Source organism: Capra hircus, chromosome 23, assembly GCF_001704415.2.
Source record: "Capra hircus breed San Clemente chromosome 23, ASM170441v1, whole genome shotgun sequence".
NCBI lineage: Eukaryota > Metazoa > Chordata > Mammalia > Artiodactyla > Bovidae > Capra > Capra hircus.
The window spans coordinates 14,257,974-14,263,973 of NC_030830.1; positions in this window are offsets into that span (position 1 = coordinate 14,257,974).

The window sequence follows — 6,000 nt, forward strand, 5'->3', positions numbered from 1 at the left end:
AGTAGGCCTGGGAGAGTGAACCAGCTCCAGTTGTGGGAAAGGCAGGAAGTCCCACCATGTCTTTCTGTCTCCTGTGGAATAAAAACCTGAAGCAGCATGGCAGAGAGCAGCAAACTCTTGTCTTTAGGGCACTAATGAAAGCTCCTTGCAGCTAAAAGATGATGTATCAATGGAAATAAACCATCTATCCCTGGATAGGGTGCAGGAATACATCTAGAGGTCAGACTTAGAGGTTGTAGTGGAGTAGGTCTTAGAAGATCCCATTTCCAAGACCCAGGGACTTGGTGTCTACCCAGTTACTCAGAAAGACAGAATATACCCCAGCCTCCGCCATCTGAAAAACAAATGTGGAGTCCCAGTTTACAGATGAGGAGACGAGGACAGAGGAATTGAATGAATTGCCCCCACATGTCGCAGTCAATAAATAGGAAAACTGAGATTGGAGAGAAGATAGTTTGGCTCCAAAGTCCTCATGTTGTTGTTGTTGTTCAGTCGCTCGGACTCTGCAGTCTCATGGACTGCAGCGTGCCAGGCTTTCTTGTCTTTCACCATCTCCCGGATTTTGATCAGACTCATGTCTTGAGTCGGTGGTGCCATCCAACCATCTCATTCTGCCTTGCTCGCTTCTCCTTCTGCCCTCAATCTTTTCCAGCATCAAGATCTTTTCCAGTGAGTCGGCTCTTTGCATCAAGTGGCTAAGGTATTGAAGTTTCAGCTTGAGCATCAGTCCCTCTAATGAATATTCAGGGTTGATTTCCTTTAGGATGGACGGGTTGCATTTCCTTGCAATCCTCATGACCGCTACCGCTCTGCACTACTGCAGATGGAAGACTGGAGAGGAATGAGGCAGATCAGAGTGGACTGTTCTGGAACAGGGGAAAGTGCTCAAAGGAATACGGAGTTTTAAGAAAGGGGTGCAAGACATGATAAATATGTGCAAGCAGTTCTTCATGTAGATTCTCTGTGGAAACTTGGACTGTAATCGCTAGGCCCTATGTAAGCAGCTGTTTAATTTTAAAAGAAACTGGCAAACTGTTTTCCAAAGTGGCTGTACCATTTTGCATTCCTTCCAGCAGTGAATGAGATTGCCGCTTGCTCATCAACACTTAATATCATCAGTCTCCTTAATATTAACCATTCTACTAGACATGCAATAGTATTTCATTGTAGTTTAACTTTGTATTTCCTTAATGATATTGAGCATCTTAAGAAAAAATGGAGTCAATCAACATGACCAAATTTAACAAGGCTGTTAAAGCAGATCAGGGATTAAAAGTGTTCACTGATGCTCACACTTACCCACTCCGTCATGTCCAACTCTTTGAGACCCCGTGGACTCTAGCCTGCCAGGCTCCTCTGTCCATGGAATTTTCCAGGCATGAATACTGGAATGGGTTGAAGTTTCCTTCTCCAGGGGATCTTCCCAACTCAGGGATCAAACCCACATTTCCTGTAGTTCCTGCACTGCAGGCAGATTCTTTACCTTTGAGCCACTGGGAAAGGCCAAAAGTGTCCACTGGGCTAGTCAACTTAGAGAAAGTTATCTGTAACTTTAGCAGTAAGTAGTTTCACTAGAACGGTGAAAATTGAAACTATAATCCATTGGATTCAGAAATGAATGAAGAGTGAGGAAGATGAGTTGGTAAAAATGCCCCCATTTCCTCTGAGAGCTTGGAATAAAAGGGTTGGTGCATCGTTAGCAAGTGACCAGGGAACAGGAGTGGTTTTTAAGGATAAGAGTAATTTTAACTTGTTTACAAGACAAGGGGAGAAGAAAGAGTGAGGAAGTTTGTCATCCTCAGAAAGAAAAAAATAGATCAGAAAAAAGAAAAGAAAAATAAATAAGGTGGTGTCAAGAGGTTTATTGATGTGTCTAAGATATGTATTGCAAAAGTTTTCTGGGAGTATAAATCCTTTATGTACAGTCTTAAAAGATACATAATTTGCACAGTTTCAATATATTCCTTATGTCAGATAAAAACTTATCTATACTTAGAGAAACACACATTAATCTCATATATCTTCCATGCAATTTTTTTGAATGAGTTAGCCAGGAAAAATTTGTTTCATCTTTACTGATGTGTGTTGATATGCAGTGTGTCAGGATACAGCTTTTTTGGTAATGGTGCAATAAGCAACTGTCACTCTGATGTAGTAATATGGAGTAGACACAGTAACTCAATCATTTGTGTTACCTGACATAATGGAAGAAGGCTTGTAAAAAAGGGAGCCTTAAGGAACCTGGTTGAAACTCCAGGTAGTGAGAGTGTTAGGCTCTTTGAGGGTGAGGACTGTACAAGCTTCCATGTCTTGATCATCATTCCCAGTATCGTAGAGGCCTCCAAATGTCAAATGTATTGAGAGTGAGCATACATTTATGTAAGTCTGCTATCAGCACTTGAAGCATATAGCTAAACATCTTCAATCCTGTCTCTTACAATTCATAGGACCTCTAGAAATTGTGGTGTTTCAACTAGAACCTTGAAGTTTCAGTTGAGTTTAGAGATTTAGTCATGATAGCCAGTTAACGCTGGTCAATCTAGAAGGCGTTCTGCCTGGCAGAAACACTGGAAACATTTCTCCCTTACGCTTCTCAATCCTTGACTGTGTGGATAAGATTGTGCGGTCAGGTCCATTTCCGCAATATCCATCTTATTCTAAATATTCACTCCTTCCAATAATACAAATATAGTACATGTGTTATTTTTAAAAATGCATCACTTTTTTTACTCCAAACCCAAGATGAATTTATATCTATAACTAAATACTAACACATATTAATGAAAAAGTAAAGTTTTCATTTGGAAATTGAATTGACATTGGGAACTTTAGGTTGGCTGTCACAGTGGGTCACATGAAAGAACTTGGCCAAGTTTTTCAGTCGTATTTGGCCTGGTTTTCTGCATATGTTTGCCAGATGCAAAAGCCAGCTTGTTGCTTGAGGGCACAGAAACCTGGAGGAAAGGCTTGGAAATCGTGCCATTTAATCCACTGGGTGTCTGTCTTTTTGCTTAGATTTTGCCTGGAGAGGTTTGATTGTACCGTAGAATATAAGCAGAAGAATGATACTTGTCTTTGTTCATCAGCTACAGTTTTATAGAATGCTCTTGTCAAGCATTTTTGGGAACACAGGTACAAAATAAAAGTTTAATATAAGCTTTGTGGTGAAAAATGCAGTTCTAGGTATCAGTGGTTGACAAATGAGCGAATTAGCAAACATGGTCCCTTTTGTATTAAGGGATCTCATACCTTGTGGATGTTATCACTTAAAATGGGACACCATGAAAATATCTGTATTCATAGGAAGTTAGACCCATATGTAACATATTGCAAAAATTTTGACAAATCAATCACACAATTAAAGGTCATATATTTATAGCTGATTCAAACCCCAGTTGAATAGAGATGTCAAAGCGTTGAGCATATTGGACGTTTACACATGAATAAACAAAGTGGCAGAAATTGTTTTCAGGCAGATGTAGTTTTCTGCCTTTGCATGTTTTTTTGGGCAATTTTTCAGTTTGCCATTTTCAGAGTATTTTTTCATATTTACATTAGCATTTCATTAGCATATATAATTTTATGTAAATATGTATGTAAATACTCCCCTTTCACACAAGAGGCAAATGGGTAAGGGTTTTAAATTTTCTTTACTGAGATATCTCCAGGCTACTTAGTATTTGGGGGAAAACTTTACTTTTTCTTCTTAATTGGAATTAATAGTTTTAATGCAACGCCTAGTATAAGTTCCATTTTTAAGTCAAGCATCTTACTGTTTCAGGGCAGGTGTCCAAGTTTTAGGATCTGGAAGCCAGAATTCTGATGCATTTGTTGCCTTTCCCTTCACCACATTTGGTATTAGTTATCAAAGGAAATCTTGCATTGTCCTCATAAAGCCTTCAAATAACCAGACACCTAAGCACTAACTCACTGTCACTACATATCTCTGGAGGGAGTCTCCCTCTAACTCTCCTCAGATCACTGGAAAGTGTCATATTTGAGGAGAATAAAAATTATAGGGTTTGGGTTAGGGAAACTCTGCGAGCCTCATGGTACTTAAAAAATCTGTACAGGGCTGAACTTGCTTAGGTATATTATGATTACATTTGTCCATCAGTACACTATATTGTAATTTAGTTAAAAGCAGGGACAGCTGACTCTTTAAGGTTTATAACTTCGGGCCCAGTATTTATGTCGGAGCCTTTCAATAAATGCTAGTTGAATGAAGAAAATCGTGAATAAAGTTTAATGTCTCATCAGGATTTCTCGCTTTTATAATCTTCACTGAAGTCAAGTATTCTTTTGCTTTGGTAAGTGGCAGGAACTCATAGCCATGTACTCCCTTTTAGATTGACTGACATTGTCAAGGAACTTCTGTATTAGTAGTAAAATGAACTTTGGGGTTTTCTTGCACATAAACACTTGAGTTTAAATTTTAGCTTTGCTGCTTATATGCTGTGCCTCACTGGGAAAAATGTATATCTTCCCCGAGCTGTCATTTCTTTGACTATAAAATGCACTAATAACATCTACTCCGTGTGATTGTTATTTTACAAAGTTACATTTTTTTGCTTTATTTAAGAAGATCTTGAAATCTCCCATAATCTTAAACTGCTTAACTTATGTAGTAAGAATAAAATTTTGAAATGTTCCAAATCCTCTGTAAATCTTGTTGCCCTGCAGCTGCCACACTGTTGGAATCAATGGCCGTTATTGCTTTAGGCATATAGGGCAGATAGAGTCTGGATTCTAGAACAAGTATGTCATTGTGCAATGGACAGAGAAGTTCTTGTACAAGCCAGGTCTTGTTAAAATTGCTAGCACTTCCATTTTACGTATGGAGAAGAAAGCCTGAGGACTTAAGACTAGATCTCATAAAAGTGGGACCCAGCTGCATAGGAAGGGAAGCCCCACCCAGTGGTGCAAGGTGATGCTTGATGGGGGATGGGGCTATGGACAGAGAGCCAAAAAAAAAAAAAAAAAGATTGAGATGAGAGCAAGTGAGGCTGTGTTGACCTTCCCTCCTGGAACCCTGGGACAATGCCTCTTAGAAATATCTAAACCACCTTGGCATGGGCAGGTGTCCTCTTGAGGAAAGGTCACCTCTCTTCTCCTTGAATTGACTCAGATATTCCAGTAGGGCTGAGATTATGAACCCAGCTTATAAGGAGGAGTCAGTGTGCCTTACAGGGGTCCCAGTGTCACATGGGAATCTGTGGTAGCTATGCTAGGGTGTCCCTTGGCACCTGGGGTCAGGACAGCAGACACAGCCAAGTCTCTGAGATGAGAAGTGAGAGCCAACTCTGGTCAACCAGGGAAGATGGCCAGAGGCAGTGTTTGTCCCATGTCTCTGCTGAGAGAACCACCCTAGACACTTCAGGAATAGATGCGTTGGATGTAGAGACCAAGACCCAGAGATCAGACCAGATGAGCTCCTCCTCTCTTAGGATGGAGCAGCCCCTGGTCCAGGCAGATGCTCCGTCCCACCACCATAAAAAACAAACTCCAGTATGTTGGGAGAGAAGAAACAGAATGACCCAAAATAGACCCCGCATTAACTGTTTTCTGAAGAACCTGAGTTATGCCCAGTGAACAGGTTTTCACATTTTGTTTTGATTCGCTTTTTCTCAAGTGAGAATGAAGGCCTTTGAACAAGATGAGGTCAGTTACATGACAGGATAAACTTTTATTTTTTTTTTTAAGAATTAGGTTTTGTTCGTCAGTGTTATAATGAGAAAATTTCCAATCAGCCACACTAATCTGTCTTCCTCTTTGTTTTTAACGTACACATGTGCAGTGTTCTCATCGATGATTTATGTGTTCGTAACATTTTATGGTTTTCAGATACACCCTTGCATCAGTTTACCAAAATACTATGAGATAATTGTCAGTATTACTATGCTTAAGGTTCAGGTACGGAAACTTAAGATTTGTTCAAGAGCAGAGAGCTGATGGCAGAGAAAGAAGAGAATGGCTTATGGATCAGGTTCTTTGCATGCT